Source organism: Pinus tabuliformis, chromosome 2_2 (genome assembly GCF_031772625.1).
Source record: "Pinus tabuliformis cultivar Carrire ecotype Pingquan chromosome 2_2, CPIR1, whole genome shotgun sequence".
Taxonomy (NCBI): Eukaryota; Viridiplantae; Streptophyta; class Pinopsida; order Pinales; family Pinaceae; genus Pinus; species Pinus tabuliformis.
In genome coordinates this window covers 163,864,585-163,889,306 of record NC_142300.1, presented here as the reverse complement: position 1 = coordinate 163,889,306, position 24,722 = coordinate 163,864,585, and positions in this window count along the sequence as shown.

Sequence of the window (24,722 nt, the reverse complement as noted above, 5' to 3'; positions counted from 1 at the left end):
TTTGTAAATCATGAAGCACCTCTCATTTCAGAGGAGGAACCTACTACTCCTTTTATTTCTTGTCCTACTCCTTTTCCAGTTCCAATGTGGGTTCCTCCTTGTGGAGATAATAAATTTGGGAAATACACAAATCAAATTCCTAATATATATCTTCATCCTCCTTCAACTTCTCATGATTCAGATCTAATGAAAGAAGCTCCAAAATGGTTCATGGAGCCTAGGATGAAGGCTAATACTCTCATTCCTTAATATGATATTAGCCTCTAAACAAAATCTTGAATCTGATTCCATTGAAAGTGTTACTTCTTCAAGGGACATCTATCATACTCTATCATCAACAGTTATGACTTTGTGTATCATGATCTACTTGATCAATCTGCTCCACCAACTAGATCTTCATGCTCACTTGATTTTCGTGTTGATGGTTCAAATTATGATCAGATACAGGGTAGTCACATTACATTGGTAGATGAGGAGGAAAGTGAATATAATCTTGATCTCTCTTCCCTTTCTTAAATTTCCCCATATCAAGATGATGCACTTCCATTTTGGGATGATTTTCAATGTGCTAATCTCGGTAGTGAATCAGATGCAATCAACTCTTTCAATGAATATGTAGCCTCGGGCAACAATAATTCTAATGATGATGACCTTGTTGATGTTTATGATCACAAATGCCCAGGTGCATCAACTGATATTTTGATTTCTCATGAAGATTTTACTTTAGATCCAAAATCTAATTCATTCAATGAAGATGTGCCTATCAAAACTTCCTCTTCATCTCACTATCCCTTGTGCTATACCGTTTGTGACGCATCTACTTGTGATGATGATACTCCATGCTCATCAAGTTCTTTATCTGATGAGTTAACTTCTCAATTAGCACAAGGTGGTGAGATTATCCATGATGCAAATGAAAACAATCAAATCATTGAGTACTCTTCTCATCCCTCATCATCTCTTCTCTTGCATGAAGACAACTCTTTAAATCGACTTGCTCGCGAAATTTCCGTGATTCATTTATTTTCGAATTTGCGATCATAAGAATATTTCGACTTGAGTAATCTGGTTGTTGAAGTTGAAAAATATGGCCAAATCAATGACAAATATGGCTACCATCCATTGAGAAGTGGTTTTATTGAAACCAGTGGGTAGCAACTATCCTCTCACCATGCATGATCCGTTTTAATCTTTAGGATGCAATTTTACAATCCTTGACATTTATGGGACTTGTCAGGAAGTCGAGACAATTCAACTTCCGTTGATGGTTATGTTAGGATCTCGCGACTCTGGTAAGCCCCCCAAACTAAGTCGAATCTAGTTTCTTTCACACAATCCTTCTCTTTGCATGGTTTCACTCGATGTAAATCTCTTTCTGAAATATATTTTGTATTTTAGATGTAATATTTCAAACTTTGGATATTTGGTTTATTTTCGGATTCAAGGATCTTCTTTAGTTGATTCATCTTCATGCAAATCTCGCACATCAAACTTGGGTTTGGATTGTGTATCTCTCATAGAGTCATGGAATTGTCAATATGATCATTTCAAAGTCTATCTTTGGACAAAGGAATCATGCATATCAAATTCATCTCTTCATATTCAGTTCTTGGTTTTTCTTTTGAATCTTATATTGCAAATATTCCCCTTAATTGCACATAAAATCCTCTTGAGTAATAATGAATGTACGATTTTTTGCTCGAATCAAATTATTCTCCATTCACTATGTCCTGGCTGGTCTCCTATGTATGTTGTGTTGGAATTCCTTTTAAATTTTTTCGATGATTATGGTGCTTGTACAATTTTTCACTAGCTACAAGGAAATATTTTGTCACATTCGACATGTGAGGAAGTTGATTCTATTGCATCCGAAGAACTGTTCAAATTGATTACAAACTGGGAATCTGATGCCGTAATCATCACATATAATCGTTATTCTGTCTCTGATGGTTGTCATTTGTTTTATCATTTTCCTACTAATATATCTAATGACCATTATTTTACACCCTTTGATGTTTATGGTTTAACATCTCACTATCCAGGTACTTGGTAAGTAGTTGAGGTACTTCTGCACTCGCTAATGATTATGTCAGATCCTCATTGTCTTGACATTCCTTTGGAATATGATCATTTCTATTTTCCCTCACAATATTCTCATTATTTTCCCATGCCTCTAATTAAAAATTCATCTTTTCAAATATATAGGGTTTTTCAAGAGGATTGTCATGAATTTTACAATCCAGTCGCTGAATGGTTGGAACAATATTACCTGGAAAGCTCTGTTGTAAATAACAAGTTTTGATCTTTCCTCACACTTTCTAAGGAGTTTGGTGCATATGGAAACACATTCGTGGGAACATTTCGAGGTTTGTTGAATGTTGGTTCTCATAGAAAAGGTAAGAATATAAACTAGTTAGAAGTGGTGGATAACCTATCATTTTTCTGACATGAGAGACCTTAAAATTTTTGTGCAATCTATTCAAGTTCTTATCTTTCCTATTGCACATTGTCTTATATTTGTTTTAATCAATCGCATATTTGCGATTGTAGGTTGGGAACAATTACGGTGGATACATTGGAAATTTCATTATACATGACCCAACATTATAGTTGGTTAGGTTAGGAGTAGGTATAATTGCATTTTAGTTTACCTGCACACCCATCCTGCATTCGTTTCCTATAGTTTGTCTTTTGTTTTCTGGTTTTGGTTTCACATCATGTTTCACTTTAGCCATTTTCTACCTTGTTTTATGGTTTTGTTTCATTATTTTGTGTTGTCTTTCCTTTCTTCTTGTGAGGTCGTGCATGAAGATGCTCTGTTGGCTCAAAGGGAATGTGGAAAAATATAAAAGGACTTTGTAACATTGCAACATTTGGCTAAATCATTGTCCTTCTTCCTTGTCTTGGTTACATATTTTGGTGAATGATGTTCTGATGGAAACTATGATCCTTGCGTTAAGAAATCTTTGTGTCGAACCATGACCTCCATGTCTATTCTAGAAACCTCATGCCTGCACTCAGGTTTTATGTTTTGTGTTTTAGGTTGTTGCAATAAAGTATAGAAGGACAAGGGGAAAATGTAAATGAGAAAACCAATATCAGAAGTCTTATATATACTTCTATGAAGGGACAACTTCTCCTTCTATCAATAAGTCAGGATCCTCTTTTGCCCATGAAATAAATAAGTGTCAATGCATAGTCCTATATAAAATATTAAATAAACGAAAAATAAGAGAAAGACTTCTTGTGTAGAGAGGTGAAGCAAGCAACTCTACTGGGGAACTGTCTAGGCTTGGTGGAATCGGAACAATGTTTGTGTTCCTGAAGTGACTCCTCTGGGGTACTGTATAGGCTTGTTGGTAGCGGAACAACTCTAGAGATGAAAAAATATACTTTGAAAATATAAAGCTCACAAATTTCATTACCCTATCCTGATTCGAAACATTGTGTGATTGTTGATATTATGTTTTTCTTTAACTGAGTAAAGGAATGAAGGGGTCTATGTTTATGCACGGGGTAAGTGGAGAAGCCATGGTAATATCAACAATGAAGCAATACTTCTTAAGGAACTAGACCATGCATGAAAGAATTGACCAAGTCAGAGAAACTGGAGTTCTACTAGTGTGTCACCAAGTGTTGTCGCTGTGAAAAACACCCTCTAGAATTTTGCATACACTCGAACTTTGGATCCTACTGTATATATTGTGATCGTTCAATTTGTAGTTGATTCTTGTTCAACTGATGCTTCTAAGCTCCCTTCTTGGATTGCAAGTGTTGAAGTCACTTGATGATACATGCTTAATCCGTAACAAGTGAATGAAAGCATTCTTTTGCGCAAGCTTGAACAAGCATAGCACGACCCCTCAATATTGTGCTTGTGCGATGTCCAATCCATGTCGACAGTGAGTGCACACTGACAACTACAATTTCTCACATTCTAGCTTCTTTTGTACTTCCATTTCCATGAGTTTTTCAAACTGTCTCTTCTACACACGTTTATTTTCACGAGTGTCATTTTCATTTTTTCAGCTGTTGCTTTTGTTTTCTTTCACTCTAATTAGTGTCGTTTTCATCTTATATTTTCTATGGAATGTGTTACTTTGAATTTCGTTCACATATCGCAAGAGTCATTTGCACTTTAGCGATTGTCGCCTTTTTTCATGTTAGCTATCGCACAATGTATGCAGATTGTTCCAGGGGTTTCAAGTGGTTTTGTTTGTGTGAATGAGTTGGTCTAACCATTTAAACATTATTCGCACTCATTCCCAAATTTTTAAGCAATGTCACACAAGTGTTGTCACGATCGTCGCAAAGTGTACCTTTAGTGTCAGACTTGTCATAAAGTCATTGCAAAGTTGTCACATTGAAGGAAATATGTTTTTAACCTGTTCTAGATGATCTATGTTGTTGTGTCATCAAAGTTTTTCAAGCGTGTGAATGCAGTAAAGTCATATCACTATTCACATCAGTCTCTTTGGTCCCACACTTAGCCAATTTTTATAAATTCCCCAACAACCTAGCCTCATCCAGCCTTCCTCAACTATGCACTTCACAGTTCCAACCCTCAAGCTACATCCTTGTCCCTTGACACTGCACAATGTGCAATTCTTGCTTCCCAGGACTATGCACTTGACAGTTCCAGTTCTCAAGCCCAACCTTTGGCTCCCGGAATTTCACAATCCAGCCCTGTAGCTTGGCTGTAATTACGCACTATTCAATCTCTGATCTTAGGCTCAAACCCTGAGCTCTTGAATCACGCAATCACCAGGTGTTCTTTTCCTCCTAGAACTACACAATTGGCTGAAACAATGAAAAATCCATACAACCTACCTCACTGCCTCCCAAAACTGTGCAATTTCTCTCTCCTATCTAGTCAGTACTACACATTGCGCAGTCTCAAGGCTCAAGCCTCAACCCTGAGCTCTTGAAATGCACAATTGCACAATTACCTGGGATCCTCTACCCTACAAAACTGCATAATGGGACGATCTAGTGACCATCACCTCATCCTGTCATACTGAGCTTCAAGATTTCACAATTTTCTTCCTCAGTCCAACCTGAACTGTGCATTGTGTAGTCTTAAGGCTCAGGCTTCACCCCTGATTGCCTGAGCTGCACAATTGCATAGTTATTGAGCCTCTTTCCCAACCAATCACCCAATTCTAGATCAATCAGTAGATCAATATGCACCATCATAGACTAGGGGTTTATCGAACTTATGTCATCTTGTCATGAGTGGATTGCAAATGTAGCTACTATATCTTGCTATGAAAATATGATGAAGAAGCAGATGAGAAGGAGGAAACACTAGAAGACACATATGAAACTGAAGGGATATGATGATCATCAAGAGAGAAGACGAAGGAATAGTAGACTATAACAAAAGATGAAGATGAAGATCGCATGGAAGAATCCTCATCTTCAAGTCATAAGGAGGAGGAAGAGGAAGAACGTGTACCATCTTTTCAACAAGACACAAAGAAATAAGCAACAAGAAGGACATCTTGGCATTGCCACATCATCATGTATTCCATGCCATCACTGTTATGTCATGTCCTGTCATGAGTCATCATATGCCACATCATTATTATGGATTATATAATTACCTATTCAAAATGTATTGTAAAGTGGAAGTCTAAAGGACACATTTAGAATATGAAGAGTCATGTAAATTCGAAAAGTCATAGGAAGTTAAAAATTCATGAGGGTAGTTAAAGAGTCACAAGGAAGGAGAAGCATCACCTCTTGGTTATATATACACCCTCATTGTATGAGCAAAGGAATTTTCACCTTGGATCTTCCCGAAAGGCATTAGAGAGATAGATCAATTCTTTTGAGGAGCAAGGAATGGCTCCAACACTCCACTATTAGAGCTAGTGATGTTCATTGTATACATGTGTCTTGGAACTTTTACTTAATACTAGGAGCCTTCAAGGCCAACACATTCTCCATGCATGGATTATGAATATTTGTAAGGCTATTCTGTGGATGTTTGTATTTCACGTTTGCTTCCATCTTTGCTAAAGTAGTTTAACTATTTTAGTTATTGTAGTTCTTATCTTATTGAGAATGTGTTGTAATGGTTGTTATTATTGTCCTATCCTTGTGGACTATTCCATAGGATACTAGACAAATATTTCTCATTAATTGGTTGTAATGATTGTCGCATATTTTGTGGAATATTCCACTGGATGTTAGTTAGATCCTTCTTGATTGCATGTGTCTCTTCTAGGGTGATACTATTACCTCTCTCTTAGAGGATCACTTTACTCTTTCCCTTTGTAGTAGAAGAACTTTGACACACCTACAACCAAACACTCATCAGGAACACCTTCTTACTTTTCTAAAATACCATCACACTCCTCTCCCTTGTTGACAGTAAGAGCCAAGGAAAATATATAAGAATACATGGAAAATGGGTCGATACTTCGAATGGGGATCCTATTCCAAATGGCATGAGGTATAAATGGGACTTCACATCGGGGAGACTCCTTGGTTGATGGATTTCCAGCACCGCCAACAGTTTTCAAGTACCAAATGTATGAGAAATGAAAATAAAGTTTTGGAAAGTGTGGTTAAACTTATTAGAGCTCTGGAGATCCAATTTCCATAGTTGGACATTGGATATCGGGCCATTATATTAGTTTCCTCCTTCTACTTTAGTGTGGACCATGGATAATAAGGGGTTATGTTTACAAGTTGTTTGAATGTTTGATTAATTTCATGATATGAGTATGTGTCTATAATATTTTATGAAGGAATGATATTGTTTTAAGATGGTTGTAATAACACAATATGTGATGAGACAACTGATATGCACTTGAGTGCAAGTGGGTGCTAGTTGTAGTATTATGACTATTGACTGTGATTTGATTATGACATGGCTATTAGTCTTGATGAAGGCTGATTTCAAATTAATAGAAATGATGTCTTGATATTTGGAACATATGAGAGACATTTGTGAATAATTGTACGGAAACATGCTTGGTATTAACATGACAAGGTAACAATTGATTTGTTTATATAACTAACAACTAGGTGATGTGATTGCACATAATAAGACTCAATTGTGGCAAGGAAAAAGGTGAAAGAAAGGAATTGGGTGAGAATTCCTTTGGGTATGTTTGGAAACCACAACTCCAAATGAATGAGTTATTTGCATGAATATAAGAATTTTTCTTAACATTCATTTGGTCTGACATTATGTGCATATGTACTATATTCATGAACATGTATTTGACAGGTATAACAACTAGTTTCTAGTTATAGCTAGATTCGTCAAGAAAATTTGAATCCCTTGAGTGATGATATATGTACATGTTTAGCTACAAGGAAATGTGCTTGGAACAACAAGGTAAGGTAACCAATATATTGTCATGTTTATTTATGCACTGATAGTTGTGTGCTTATGGCAGTGTGATGTAGGGGATTGCATGGCAAAAGAGACTGCCATGAAATATTGAAGAAGGCTCAGGTTGAGATTTCCCTTGGAAGCATTGGGAACCCATGGGGATTGAGTCATGGTGTATGTTGAAAGTTTTTTTTTATTTTATGATTTTTTTGTGTTTGACTTATGGTTTTGATTGTGTTTGGTGCATGGCCATGACACTTTGTTTGTGGTGTCGTATTGTTATTGGGTTTTCATGGTTTTTCTTATTGTTTGCTTTTTGCTCTTGCCTTTTTTGTTTTTAGGGTGTTGGAATTGGTTGGGGGAAGAGGAAACTTAATTTAGCTTGGGGGAGATGAATGAAACCCAATAGGTAATGTAAGACCTAGATGAAGCTGGATGCATGTATAAGGGTAGCTAAAGGCAAGCATATGACAACCAATTGGACTAGTTGGGTCCATTCGAATAAATGGAAAGTGGAAGGATGGTAACGATAATGGTAATAGGAAAGGTAAAGTAAATGGATTTGAGGCATTATATGCCTTGGCTATGTTGGTAACTATTCTTCTCAATGTTGTGCGTGGATAAAGGGAGTTCTCTTAACCTTGACCTTATGATATCTGGTAATTATGTTGTGATCATGATTTTGTTGATGTTTATATATGTATATATATGTATGTATTCCATTGTATAACAAGGTTTTCAAGGTTCATTCTTGTGGAAGAATGATGGTTTTATGCAGGTGAATGACATGAAAGGGTTCCTAGTTTTATGAGAAATCAAGTAGGTAGAGTAGTCTTGGAATATTTATGAGCCTAGTATCATGTGGATACGAATTTATGTTATATGATTATAACTGTGTTTATGTTTATGCTATGGCAAGAAATGTTGAAGGATACATCAGTGGAATGAAACTAGTGTGATATGCCTCATGTTGGGACATGCATGGATAGTGGAAATATGCTGGAAGCAAGGTTGCCTGGTAGAGACAGTGTGGTCTCTGGATGAGCAATACTATTGATGTGTACATGTTGTACATGTGGTGTTGAGTATATGTTGTACATGTGCTATTTTGTACATGTTGTACATGTGGTGTTGTGCACATGTGGTGTTGTGTACATGTTGTGCAGGTGGTGCCGTGCACATGTTGTACATGTGGTGTTTTTCACATGTTGTACGTGTGGTGTTGTGTACATGTTGTAAATGTGGTGTTGTGTGTTATCCTCTACAATTTCCTAGGTTGAGGAGGAGATCGAAAGAGGTAACCTCAAACCTACTTTCAGCTTAGTAGCTAGCCGTACTGAGCCATAGAGGGATCTCTCAAAGTATTTATCAATGAATAACTTTAAAGAACAAAGTTGTTAGGCTAGATATGTGAGTTTGTTTTGAGTATTTGTGAATTTAGGGTTTTTAGTTTGCTGGACTAGGGTTTAGAGCAAGTGATTAGGTATAGGATTTAGGAATGTAGAAACAAGTATAGAAAGGAGCTAGGTATTAGTAGGCTATGGTATACGTTAAATGTTGTCAATTCAGTATAGAATAGAAAGTTCTGAAGAGACTAATGAGCATATGTAAGTATGTGTTCATTAGCTTTAGAAGAAATAAACACAACTATGAACACCACATAAACAGAGCTTGAAACCAAGAATATTGTCTATTTAACTGCAAGGTAATTCATAGAAAGAATAAAAAGCATGTTAAGAAAGATGATTTAGCCATTAGAAACTGATAGAAATATTAAACAAACACCATAGACTCACAGAACTAGAGTTCTTGAAAAATAGCTGCAACTGCTCCTGTATTAGCTGAAAAGATCATAACATACAAGCCTCCTCCAAAATAGTCCAACCTTTCTCTATGAACGAGAAATGATACATATATACTCAATTGAACCACTTCCACACCTTCAGAGTCGAATTCCTAGGTGGTGGAACTAATTCCAAGATTCTCTCAACCAACAGGTGAGAGTGAGAAGGTCAAATACAAACACTTCTTATAGACTTTGTTTTGGATTTTACTTCCTTAATGAGGCATATTAGACATGAAAAACAACCTATTCATTATTACATCATCTAACCTCGAACCAAGTTCAATTACATCAAGATTTTTGACTTTGACCAAGTCAAACTGAAAACTAGGATATTTACATAGTGAGTTTTTAAATAAAAAACACAGGAAATTGCAGAAGCACAACGCTGAATTTACGTCCACTTCAAGGTGACTTCCTGAGGTCCAAATGAATATATGAAAAAACATTCAAATAGATTTTCAAGTCTAGTTTCCATAACACCCTAAATATTTGAATATGACCCATGGGAAGGCCTTCAAAAGTTCAATCTCCCAAGGTTGCTCCAGAAGCGCAACGCCTATCAAAAAGAGGTTTAGAAAGCTAATTTTTTTACCACTTTTTCCCCTTTTTCTAAAAATTTAGGTCCTCTCTGGAAAATATGAAGAAATTTTTTTTGCGATGATGCCAAGGGATTTCCAAAACTTCAAGCCATTTCTGATTTGAGTGCTTGAGGAAAAAGCGCGGCACCAAGGCACTGCTCTTTTCTGACTAGCTCAATTTCTGAGTTTTGCACCAAAATTCACCAAAAACCAAAAATTATTAGAAACTCCAAAAATTGGTCCAGAAGTGAAAAATGAGGTATATTAAGCTCTCATGGATTCCTCAGAAATCATCCCCAAGTTTTCCTTCTCATTTACTTTTTAGGGTTTTCTTTGAGTTTGGCCTTCAACTACTTAATTCTGACCTTGGCAACTTGATTCCTTGTGTAATAATGGATGGTCATCTTCCTTTGCAACTTGTTATCCTTGTTAACCTTTTCAAGGAGATTCTCAAGGTGGAAACTGATCTTGTGAAGCCAAAACTCCCTGTCTTCACTGATTTCCAAAGAAATTTTGTCTTCAATGTCCAAGTCTGCATTCAATAGGTTTTGTTCTTTTTCTTTCTTCAATGCCTTTTGAGACCCTTTGTCCTTGGATTTTTATTTTCAACCTAATTTTCCTATTCATCATGTTCACCAAGCTCCAACACTACTTACCTTTGCCTCCTTGATGTAGCATCTTGGATTGCTCTTTCTCCATGATCAACAATTTAGTCTTAAGCTGACTATTTTCTTGCTCAAGGAAGGAAACGGTGAAATGAGGGAGTTAGGGAAGGGAGATGATTACAGGGGAATTTTGGGAGATGGATAGGGGTGGTAGAAAAATTAGTAAGGTTAAATGGAGTGAAATGAGGGAAAAAAATGATTAGGAGAAACTGAAAAACAAAGCTACTAGGTAATCTGCTCAAAATGCTAGGTATGAGCTACGGTTTAGGTAAGGGTGAGGCAATCTAATGATTGATAAGCTATTTAGTGAATAAAAGGGTGTTTTAAACATGTATATAGGTGTGAGGTGGAAGATTTACATGTTTTAAATATCAAATCTAACCAAACCATTAGTTACACTAGTGCTTGTAGCATGAAAATTTCACCTAAACCCTAGATGAAGAGAACTTGCATTTGCAGTCATATTGCCAAAGGAAAAAGGTGAGAAAAAGACTTATGCTTACTTGTGAAAAAGCTTATAATAGCAAGAAATAGGTTTTCAAGCTTCAAAATCAAAATTTGGGTGAGTTTGGATGAGTTTTGGGCTGCTCTGGCACAAGCACAACGCAGTTCACAGAAGCGCAATGCCACCTCCAGAAGTGCAGCGCAGTTCATAGAAGCACAACACTGACTTGAAAACCACTTTTGGAGGCCATAAACTCCTCCAAATTGCAAACTTGATAGCTCGTTGGAAATATCCTGAAGTCTGCTATAATATGAACACCTCCAGCATGTAATGCAGACACTCCATCAGGGAGAAAAATTGATTTTCCCAAGGTCACTCAAAAAACCCAGGGTGTCTTTAACAAAATTGCATCGCCAACTTGCAGAGAACTTTTGGATGCCTTCCACTAATCAAAATCACGATCTTAAGGTGCCACGAGAAATATTAGGATGTATGATACACAATAGAGTCCTCATGCACTACCAACACCTGCTCCAAATCCCTAAAAAATAGTCTTGAAATCAAGCTTTCTAGAATTGTAACAACTCTCCCATTGTAAGTGTAGTTTGGGAATTTCTCTCAAATCATAATACCTGTGCATAAACTGAAGGAGGTTTTTGTTCCTTGGACTATAATGGACAAAAAAATCTTTCAATTTTGTAAAATTCTTCTTCATTTGGTGAGAAACATATTTTGAAGCAAACATATCCCTATGAGAAATGATGAGGCGAGGTAGTGTACTGCAACATTGTCTTATTTGGAGTAAAAAATTACCTTTACCTTTATTTTTCTTTCCCTAAGCTACTAACCCCCTTTACCCACTGAATCACATGATGGACATGTTTTTGTTTTGACATATGGTATCATGATGACACATGGAGTGAAACCATAGACCATGACCTAAAATGAGGAATTGAACCATTTCATGACCCAAGACACTTAAATGAAGATATGATACCTCGAAGAAGACAATGGCCATGATGAGTGATGAAGACCATGATTAAGTGAATGCAGCAGCAATGACCTAGAAATCAATATCTAGTGACCAAATTTTTATTTGAAGATTCACTGAAATGATAAAAATTTGACTTGACACCCTATCAACACCTTGTAAGAGCATATTTGATCATTGGTGACATGCTGAACTGACTAACACTAACATTGGCTCCAATTGGGGATGGAAGCTCCTTGGAGGTGTCAAGAACACTGTAGACCAATTAGCCTTGCCCATTGGGTATGGAGTCAAAATTCAAATATTAAACTCAAACTGAAAAATGACTGACTAATTGTACTGACTTGACTATAAAAAACATATTGATTGAAAAACTGACTTTACAACTTTTTTAACAAAAAGAAAACAACAGCTGATCATAGAAGCCTTATGGCCTTCTCCTCAGGCTTCAAACTTATGATGATAACTGCCAACCTACTGAATATGTATATGCATTCATGTGTAATGATACCTTTAGTGTAACCAATCCAGAAAATGACTACTTACTTGAATCATACTCACACTTTCCTTGAGAAGGCACAAAAACAAAAGCTAGGCCACTCCAAGTATCCATTGAACATGTGCTCATGATCCATAAGTACAAGAAAATTCATCTTCCCAGATGGCTGCAACAAATTGGCAATAGCGTCTATAATAATTTGGAACATTACTATATCTTGAAATTCAGAAGAAATACAGAGACACTCTTCATTTTCTGAATCCGGAGGAAGATTATCATGTGCAAATGGCTCTAAAACAATCTCTTTGTTATCGCTGCTTTCCTGTAACTCATGATCATCAATTTGAAATCTAACATCCTCAAAATCTAAAGCTACATGTATGAATATCTCTTCATGTAAATCTGGATTGAAAGTTTCTAGAGCAACAGATTCAGCAATTATTTGGAAAAGATTACTTTCAAAATATTCATCCACAACTGACACAACAAGATGTAATTCTATATCACATACCCTTTTAATTCCATCGTCTTTAGTTGCATTCTTGTGCTATTGAGATAAGATTGATTAAAAGGATCTAAAATATGCCTTTTATCCATTAGTTCCTCAGAAGAAACATAAAGCATTTGACTATCTATTTCTTCTTTTCCTTGTTGATTTAAAATCTGTTGAATAGGTTGATCATTAAGTTCTAGGAAACAAACCTTCTGCTCATTAATTTTGAACTCAATGGATGAATGATGACTCTCAGGAATCTTAATACAAACCAACTCAGAATTAGAATCTTCATCAAGGAGTGGAGGGTAGCTGAAATGGCCATTATCATATGTATCTTGTGTACTAAAAGAAAGGCATGACTGCTACAAATTATCACATATTTTAGATGATAGAAGATCACTGTCATCTATTGGAGAATTCTACTCAATTTCACTGTCATCTAGGGCAGACTCCATGATCTTAACATGGTGGTGAAAAGGGTTTTCATTCAAAGAATCCAAGAGTTCATCATCCATAAACTCTTCATCGCCATAAGCACTTTCTAGCTCTTGAATAAAATTTTCAAAATTATCACAACAATCCTCAATCAAAAGCAAAGAAGGATAGGCTTCTTTATACTTCTCAAAAAATACTGAGTGAAAATCCTTGAGAGAATAGATACAAGCAGGAGGCAAGCTTTCATACCAAGATTGTGCTCTTTCTTCTAATGTGACCATGAACATCTTCATTAAACAATCTTCATGAAAATTAATCCTCAGCTTACGCACATGCATATGAAATCTTATTAAATGAAGTGTAGCATCATCACCTTTTCCATCTCTGAATTTTGGCAAGTATGTTTGCCAATCTACCTGAGGAATACGATTTGGAAAGCCTGGAAGATGATCTCGATGCATAGGAGCATACCTTCTAGATTGAGAACTCATTTCGATTTCTGGATCCTGCTACCTGTGGATTCCTCGGATCAAATGGGAGTCACCAGTTGAAAGGTTCATCCTTCATATGTGTTTGATCACTATTCACCATCAACAATTAGATTTGATCTTTGTCATTCTTTCCTAGGGAAGATATGATCTCTCATTTCCCACAACAACGATGCCAAAAATGTTATCCTTTGCAATTTCCTAGGCTGAGGAGGAGATCGAAAGAGGTAATCTCAAACCTACTTTCAGCTCAGTAGCTATCCCTACTGAGTCAGAGAGGGATCTCTCAAATTTTTTATCAATGAATAGCTTTAAAGAACAAAGTTTTTAGGCTAGATATGCGAGTTTGTTTTGAGTATTTGTGAATTTAGGGTTTTTAGTTTGCAGGACTAGGGTTTAGAGCAAGTGATTAGGTCTAGGCTTTAGGAATGAAAAAACAGGTATAGAAAGGAGCTAGGTATCAGTAGGCTATGGTATACCTGAAATATTGTAAATGTAGTATAAAATTTAAAGTTTTGAAGAGGCTAATGAGCATATGTAAGTATGAGTTCATTAGCTTTAGAAGGAATAAACACAACTATGAACACCACATAAATAGAGCTTGAAATCTAGAATCTTTTCTATTTAACTGCAAGCTAATTCATAGAAAGAATAAAAAGCATGTTAAGAATATGATTTAGCCATTAGAAACTGATAGAAATATTAAACAAACACCATAGGGTAACAGAACTAGAGTTCCTGAAAAATAGTTGTAACTACTCCTATATTAGCTGAAAAGATCATAACATACAAGCCTCCTCCACAAAAGTCCAACCTTTCTCTCTGAATGAGAAATGATACATATAGATTCAATTGAACCACTTCCCCACCTTCAAGAGTCGATTCCTAGGTGGTGGAACTGATTCCAAGATTCTCTCAACCAACAAGTGAGAGTGAGAAGGCAAAAAACAAACACTTCTTGTAGACTTTGTTTTGGATTTTACTTCCTTAATGAGGCCTACTAAACATAAAAAACAACATATCATGTGAATTTATTCATTCTTAAATCATCTAACCACAAACCAAGTTCAATCGCATCAAGATTGTTGACTTTGACCAAGTCAAACTGAAAACTAGGAAATTCACATAGTGAAATGTTAAACAAAAAACATAGGAAATTGCAGAAGCATAATGCCGACTTTGATCCCACTTTAAGGTGCCTTCCTAAGGTAAAAAAGAATATCTGAAAGAATAGTCAACTAAATTTTCAAGTCTAGTTTCCAGAAAACCTTGAAGTTTTGAAAATGACCCATGGAAAGGTCTTCAAATATTCAATCTCCCAAGGTCACTCCAGAAGTGCATTGCCTGTCAAAAAGAGGTCCAGAAAGCTGATTTTTTACCACTTTTCCCCTTTTTCTCAAAATTTAGGTTCTCTTTGGAAAATATGAAGAAATGGGTTTTGAGAGGATGCCAAGTTATTTCAAAAAATGCAATCCATTTCTGATTTGAGTTCTTAATGAAAAAGCACAGTACCAAGACGTTGCTCTTCTGTGACTAGCTCAATTTATGAGTTTGGCACAAAATTTCACCAAAAACCAAAAATGCTTAGAAAACTCCCAAAATTGTTCCAGAAGTGAAAAATGAGGTATATTAAGCTCTCATGGATTTCTCAACAAGAATCTCCAATTTTTCCTTCTCATTTTTACTTTTTAGGGTTTTCTTTGAGTTTGGCTTTCCACTGCGTAATTTTGACCTTGGCAACCTGATTCCTTTTGTAATAATGGATGGCCATCTTCCTTTGCAAATTGTTATCCTTGTTAACCTTTTCAAGGAGCTTCTAAAGATGGAAATTGATCTTTCAAGCAAAAACTCCCTGTCTTCACTGATTTCCAAAGAAATTCCATCTTCAATGTCCAAGTTTGCATTCAGTAGGTTTTGTTCTTTTTCTTTCTTCAATGCCTTTTGAGACCCTTTGTCCTTAGATTTTTATTTTCAACCTGCTTTTCTTGTTCATCATGTTCACTAGGCTCCAACACTAATTTACCTTTTCCTCCTTGATGTAGCATCTTGGACTACTCTTTCTCCATGATCAGTTGTTTAGTCTTAAGCTGACTATTTTCTTGCTCAAGGAAAGAAATGATGAAATTAGGGAGTTAGGGAAGGGAGATGATTATAGGGGAATTTTGGGAGATGGATAGGGGTGGTAGAAAGATTAGGAAGCTTGAATGGAGTGAAATGAGGGAAATAAATGATTAGGAGAAATTGAAAAATAGAACTGCTAGGAAATCTGCTCAAAACGCTATGTATGAGCTAGGTTTTAGGAAGGGTGAGGTAATCTAATGATTGATAAGTTATTTAGTGAATCAAAAGGTGTTTTAAACATGTACAAAGGTGTAAGGTGGAATATTTACATGTTTTCAATATTAAATCTAATCAAACCATCAGTTACACTATTTCTTGCAGCATGAAAATTTCACCTAAACCCTAGATGAAGAGAACTTGCATTTGCATTCATCTTGCCAAAGGAAAAAGGTGAGAAAAAGACTTATAATTACTTGTGAACAAGATTAGAATATAAAGAAATAGGTTTTCAAGCTTCAAAATCAAAATTTGGGTGAGTTTGGATGAGTTTTGGGTTGCTCTAGCACAAGTGCAGTGCAGTTCACAAAAGCGCAGTGCCAAAGCGTAGCGCAGTTCACAGAAGCACAATGCCGACTTCAAAAACAATTTTGGAGGCCCTAAACTGATCCAAATTTCTAACTTGATTGCTTGTTGGAAGTCTCTTGAATCCTGCTAGAAAATGGACACCTCAAGCATGTAATTTGGACACTCCATAAGAGAGAAAAAATGATTTTCCTAAGGTTACTAAAAAAACCCAGGGTGTCTATGACAAAAGTGCAGTGCCAACATGCAGAGCACTTTTGGATGCCTTCCACTAATCCAAATCACTATTTGAAGGTACCACTGGAAAGCTTAGGATGTCTTCTACACAATAGAGACTTTAAGCACTATCAACACCCGCTCCAAATACCTAAAAAATTGTCTTGAAGTTAAGCTTTCTAGAATAGTAACAAGTCTCTCATTGCAAGTGTAGTTTGGGCATTTATCTCTAAATAATAATACTTGTGCATAAAATGAAGGCAATTTTTTTTCCTTGGACTATAATGGACAAAAATCTCTTTCACTTTTGTAAAGTTATTTTCCATTTGGTCAGAAACATATTTTGAAGCAAACATGTCCCTATGAGAAATGATGAGGCGAGATAGTGTATTGCAACATTGTCTTATTTGAAATAAAACATTACCTTTACCTTTATTTTGCTTTTTCTAAGATTCTAACTCCATTTACCCAATGAATCACATGATGGACATGTTTTTGTTTTGACATAGGTATCATGATGACACATGGAGTGAAACCCTATACCATGACCTAAAATGAGGGATTTAACCATTGCATGACCCAAGACACTTAAATGAAGATATGATACCTTTAAGAAGACAATGACCATGATGAGTGATGAAGACCTTGATTAAGTGAAGGGAGCAAAAATGACCTAGACATCAACAACCAATGACCAAATTTTTATTTGAATATTGACTGAAATGACAAAAAATTGACTTGACACCCTAACAACACCTTGTAAGAACATATTTGATCACTGTTGACAGGCTGAACTGACTAACACTAACATTCTGCACATGTTGTGCATATAGTGTTGTGTACATGTTGTACATGTGGTGCTGTGTACATGTTGTAGACGTGGTGTTGTGTACATGCAATTTTGAGTACATGTTGTGCAAGTGGTGTCATGTACATGTGGTGTTGTGTACATGTTGTTCATGTAGAGTTGTGTACATGTTGTAGGTGTGATGTTGTGTAGATGTGGTGTTGTATACATGTTGTACATGTGGTGTTGTGTACATGTTGTACATGTGGTGTTGTGTGCATGTGCTTTTGTGTACATGATTTTACATGTGATGTTGTATACATGATTGTACATGTGGTGTTGTGTACATGTCGTACATGTTGTGCTGTGTACAGGTGGTACTATGTTATGTGTATTATGTATTTGTTGTATCGTGACATGTGTATTCATTGTGTTGTACTTTGTGTACATATATGTATCATGTTGTACACCGAGTGTAGGTGTACATGTTGTTTTGTACACCAGGTGTAAGTGTATATGTTGTGTTGTACACTAGGTGCAGGTGTATGTATTGTGTGGTACACCATGTGTGGGTGTATGTATTGTGATGTACATTGTGTGTATGTGTATGTGATTGAAGAGAAGAGAAGGCACTGGGTGATTGTCTAGTTTGGAAACCGATTCAATGTGTGTACGAAAAGGATAAAGAACAAAGGAAAAAGAAAAGAATTATTTGAAGGATAAGTATTAGTATTTTATTTTAGTTTTTATTATTCATCTGATCTATGATTTTGATTTATTATGGTTGTGTTTGAGCTAACTATATGTGATATGTTTATATGTGATGATTTGATCAAAGAGCTAGTTTGACTTCCAGTGACAGGAAGTAAACAAAATTGTAGGTGTACCTTTTTGATGAGCTACCAATGAGGTATGATTTGATTTGATTTTAATTCCTTTTGAATCTAATGGAAACTATGTGCTTGGTACAAGAAAGCATGGAAAATGTTCAGGTTTGGGTGGTTGAAAATTCTCAGTTTGGGTGGTTGGAACTGGTTGCAATAATATTAATAACAACAATGAAAGGAATTGGAACATGAAACCGTATGCTGGTAAAGCACTTCAGGAGTAGGGCCATTGTGAGACACTAGTACCCAATAGTTTCCATCAATTTCCATGAGCATGCTATGATCGGTATGATGGTTTTGAGGCAGCGATATGCCTTGGTTTTTGGACCTTCCGATGTGAGGAAACCTTGCCAAGGGATGGATCATCTGAGGTACTATATAGTAGAGAAGGGGATGCCAATGGAGCTCGGAAGGGGATGACTAGATTGCCCAAGAGACTATGTAGCAGAGAAGGGAAGGCTGGGGAATGATTTTTTTTTTCATTAGAATTTCCAGGTGGAATTAGAAGCACATAGGGAGTGTGCCTTGGAACAATGAGATGGTAACTTTTCACTAAGAGAACAAATAGCAGAAGGATCATAATGTTGGATATTGCATGTAGGTTTGACTTTGGCAGTAGATTCTGGGCTTCCTAGGAAGGAGGTGAATCCTGGTACTACTTTTGAGGGTGGAGGTGTGAGCCTTTAGATTCCTTTGTTGGCTGATGCAGGCATCAAATCCTTTTATTTGTTGGTTAGAGAAAAAGTGCATATATATATTATTGTAAATATTGTATCGAGTTGTGGTTATAAAGCTCCATAAACAATATGATTATTTACTGGTTGAAGCAAATGTGTATAAGTATATGTGGTTGTGATTGTAAATATCATGATTAGTTGTGTTATAAAGCTATAGTAAACAGTATGATTGTCATGCTTTTAGCAGGATGTAATTGTAAACACTGCATCGAGCTATGTTATAAATCTCCATAGGCAATATGTTTTGTTTTCAACGGTTTGCTAGTCATAGGTGTCATATAACACCAACGACAGTGTTCCCCCAAGCGGGAGGGGTTTGTAACAACCCCTGGTTGATTTTCCATGTAAAAAAATATAAGACCAACGTCATGGGGCATGTATTCCAAGGTGAATATTGGGAAAAACATAGTGATGGGTATCACTTGTGATTAATTAATGGCCATGTAATTTGGAAAAGGAGAATTGTTTTTTTTTAATGTTATTTATGAAAATAAAGGAAAATAGGAGAAAAGGAAGGTGAAGATATGTAGATTTGCATGAGAAGGAAATTAAATGGAAAATGAAGGAAATAGAGGCCTCAATGATAAAAAGGATTATGAGGATCAGTTCACAACCTTTAGTCAATTCAATTTTGGAGCTCTCATTTCATTCTCTCATTCTCTCATACTCTTGCACATCTAGAGCATTCTTGGAGCATGCTTGGAGCACTCTAGTATTCACATGGATTTGGAGAAAGAAGGAAAAGGAAAGTAGGAAAGTGCAAGGGAACATTTGGATCAACAACTACATCTGGATTGATTTGTAGATAATAGGTTGCATGGTATATGCATGTGATTTTCTGGTTATGTGTTGTCACTGGCTTGGATATTTTCCTAGATTGATAGTGGTTTTAGCCTTTCCTTTCCTTTTCTCAGATATCCATGGTGTTGTGGGTTTTTCCACTTAATTGTTTTCTTATTAGTTCTCATGGTACTTATGGCTGTGGGTTGGAACAAATGCTCTGGAATCCTTAGAACAACTTGGGTTGAGTTACTAGTCCTTGATCTTAGTTTGGGACAAACACTCTGTATCCCATGGTGGGTTGAGTAAATAGTCCCTAGAGACAGGTTGGACAAACTCTCTGGAGCCCTAGAAGGATGCGGGTTGATTTACTAGTTCCTAGAGCCCTAAACAACTTGGGTAGGGACCGATCTGATTGATATTAGTGATGTTCAATTGTAGAGGTGGAATCACTGTGGTTGAGGGTTGAGGTGGTTTGGCCTCTGGAAGCACTGGTTTGGTTTTATTTTGGTTTAATCCATGATATCCCACATTCATGCTTGGAATATGGCACAGGATTGATTGGTTGAAAGAGAGATTTGAATTAGTCTAATCTATGGTTGAGTGGTATGTGGAAGGCCTTGAATTGGTTGGTATTGTCATATTAATAAGATTTATTCTTCTATTATGATTCATGTATACTTGTAGTGATTATTTTAGTGATATTATGGCTGAGTTGCCATGGTTTCTATGCTAGTTATTTGTTGGCTATATGATGTATGTTATCTATATCTCTTGTGATGGTTTTCTTAGTTATTGAATGGTTGATGAATGTATGGACTAATAAGTGTTATTACAACTAGCTAGAGAGGGTTTAGATCCTTCCTTGTGATTCTCAGATGAACACTCTCAGTTTATGATTAGATATGCATTCATGACCTATAACTTACATGTTTTACTTATGTTTGACGAAATGTCTAGTGTTTTGTAGGTATTCTAGGTCAAGTTATTGATTTGAGACTGAATGTTTAGCTTTTTCATCATCTCAATAATGATTCTGGAAAGTCTCAGGAAATTATGGGCAGTGGTTTGGAAGCTATCCTGAAAAGGTGGCACAAATTTAGGGACCACATGCTTAGAAATAAGTATTTAATGCCATAACTGGATGGAGGCAAGCCTATGAGTGCGGTTATAGCCTCGTAACTGCATGGAAGCATTGTCAAGGGTGAAATTGTGGGTCTAGGTTAGTGAAACAAGGTTACAACTCAAGGATTGACCACCTGGGGTGTTTCTTCATATCTTGGGTGATATGTAGTCCCTGCAGGATGTTAGTTTGTGGTCAGTTTGTACGCCCCATTTCCTTAACTGGAAGTAGGAGGTCAGGTCATGTCATAGTGACACTCGTCTCATGTTTACCCTGGCAAGATTGTGAAATTGGGTAAATGTGGGAGGGGGTGTTACATAAACCATGAGATTATTGTTGACCGTAAGATGAATGAAAATTCAAAAGTACTCTTCACTTCCACTACACTCCCAGCCCAATCTGAATCTTTGTAGCCTTGCAACTACACTCCACCAAATTTGACATACCTTAGTCCAAACCCCACAGTACCACAAAGATACATAAGCACATGTTTTTTTTCCACCCAATGAACCCTCCTCGACACTACCATAAATTGGTTCAACATGTTCACAACAAAACATATATTTAGTCTAATATTGACCAAATACATTAGTGACCTGACCAATGCCTGTACAAAGTGGGATCCACCAATTCAATTTCAAAAGCATAAATCTTCCTTAAGTTAGTGATCATAGGTGTAGACATAGGCCTATAGTTTTTAACAACCCCTGGTTGATTTTCCATGTAAATAAAATAAAACCAAGGTCATGGGACACATATTCCAAGTTGAATGGTGGGTAAACATTATAGTAGGCATCACTTGTGGTTTAATTAATGGCTATGGAAATTGGAAAAGGCAAAGAGGCAATAAATGACATTTAGTTAAGAAATAAAGGAAAATAGGAGAAAAGGAAGTTGAAGAGACACAAATTGGTATGCAAGGGAAATTAGAGGAAAAATTGAAGGAAAATGAAGAAAAAGGAGACATCAATAATAAAAAGGCATCAGAGAAACAATTTCTATGTTTGGTTAGTTTAGAATTTGTCTCTCTTGCACTCTTGAACACTTAGAGAATTTTTGGAGCATTCTAGCAATCACTTGGATTGGAGAAAGAAAGCAAATGAAAGCAAGGGAGTGCAAGGAGATAGTTGGATCAACAACTACAACAATATTACTTTGCAGGTAACAGGTTGCATGTGTGATTTCCTTGCTAGTTTTTGGATGCATGGTATATGCATGTGATTCATTGGTTATTTTGACAATCATTAGCATGGAGATTTTCCTGTGTTGACATTGGTTTCAACCTCGCCTTACTATTTCCTGGATAGGCATGATGTAGTGGGTTCCCCATTTGGTTTTCTGTTTGGTTCTCAGTTTCATATGGTTGTGGTTTGGGACAATTCTTTGGAGCCCTAAAACAAATTGGGTTCCCTGGAGGCTGTGGGTTGAGTTACTAGTTCCTGGAGCCCTGGACAACTTGGTAGAGACCAATATAGTTGATGTTAACTAGCATTTGCACCAAATGTTGCAAAGGAAACGCCGTAAGGCATAAATTGAAGAACACAAATACAACAAAAAAAAATACTTTCATAAAGAATAAAAATACTTATAATGAATTTATTATTAGATATTCCTATATATTGCACTATATATTGGCCCCACTAATTGTTTCCCTTTCTTAATGGAACCTTTCACCACTATGGTCACTAGAATATCAAATACAATATGTGTCTCTTAACGAAAAACCATTATGAAAGTCAAAATACTTATATGTCTCATATCCCATATAAACCATAATATACTTTGATCACTCTTTTAGAATTACAAACCCTTCCAAAATGCAACTTCTAGCCACTATTACCATTAAGAAAAAGTAGCATTTATTACCTTATAATCCTTAAGGGAATAACTCTATTATTAAGTAAACCATAATGCAATATGATTTTTAACACAATGAATTCTAAAAATTATGACCCCTAGTACACTCTCATCATAAACACATTGTAACTCCTAAAATGTTAGGATACATAAACTTTAATACCAAACACGTTAACTATAACATTAAAAATATAACCTATATGTACTTAAATTGTCTTAACATAGTGAAGGTAAAGAAGAATCAAGTGTGGCTCTTCAAATTCAATCCCACGAAAAACGGATATAAAAAATGTTGACTATTATGTAGATGTTATTTTCACTATTGACATTGACCCCAAAACCATTTTATGGGAGAAACCTATGGTAATGATGTTGATGGGTACTCATTATTCTCCCATTAAATGGTATAATGGTGGCCTACATTTTGTAAATAATTTAAGGTCTTAATGTTTGTATCTAGAGCCCTTTTTGACTACTATGATTTCACAACCTTAATTGTATGCATTTAAAATTTTAGAGATTAGTGAGTTCTCTTCTAATTTAACCCTAAATGCAATAACATTAAGGAATATATGCATTTAAAATTTTAGAGATTAGTATATTTTTTTCTAATTTAACCCTAGATGCAATAACATTAAGGAACAAATATAAGTATGCCTAGCTGGAGAAAAAGGTAACAACATCTAATAGGGTATGTCACATAATTTTATTCCTTACAAACCACGTAGATTGAGAAAAAGGCTAAGACTAGTTTCCTTTAAAGCACCATAGCTCAGAAAGGTAGGAATTAAAAGCAAAAGCCTACAAAATAAAGAAATAATTCTTACAAAAGTAGGACGCCAAAGCCTACGAAAGAAAGAAATAAATCTTACAAACATTATGATGAAGAAGGGAATTCAATACCCATTGAGGAGATGAATAGAAGAACATGACGTCCATTTTTACTAAAATCACCACAAATATTGATAGTTATCCTAAGTACACAATGTCATTAGGATATTAATCCAATAGTAGGTTGTTCAAAAAGCCCCTTTCTCACTAACTTTCTCCCTCTTTTATAGAAATTTTCAATAGTGACACTTGGCATCTCATGCAAAAATAATTATTTTCTTTATTCCAATAATGCCTACAATAAAAGGTTTATTTTACACAAATCAAAACGAAATTTATTCTCTGCTGAATGTAACTAAAACCAGAATAACAAAATAACAGGGTTGCTAAGCACAGATAATGTCAGACTTGGGAACTTTATAGCTAATCATAGTATTGTTTTGGCGAGAGAAACACAGAGTCAATTACAACAATGAGAACCAATTCCATCTCACTACAAAGCATGGTGGATATGTGAAGGAGACCCATTAATCGATGCAGTCCTGCATGATCACTCTCAGTGTTATATCCCCATTTCCTTCGATGAAAACAGTGGATTAATAGTCCCATATAAGAGAGACAGGTTAAGCCACAGGGACAACCCTTAACATAAGGCTACATTGAAGAAAATTATAAGCAGCCATTGCAACCCTCCTGAGGATACTAATAAACATGAGTTGCATTTGAGCCCTGAACTTCTGCAAAATAAAAAATTCCCAGACTTTTATATCAAAGTTAAATCATTTTTTCTCAATAGGTGATTTTCCAAAGATGGGTGTACAATTGGAAGTATCCCAAACGAAGAAAATAAAAATATCCACAGAGGAGAAAGAAGAACAACCCACTGCCATGAACCCTCCACTATGCCCTGAGGGCTAAGCCGGGTAGCAAACCTAAACACACAACCTCCAGCAATGGATGTCGCAAGAGTTAAAAAGTACAGGTCATCTGTCAAACCAGGCACGTTATTGCATCCGTCTTCCCTAACAATGCATTGCTTGATGGCACCAATTGTATTCAAAAGGGCT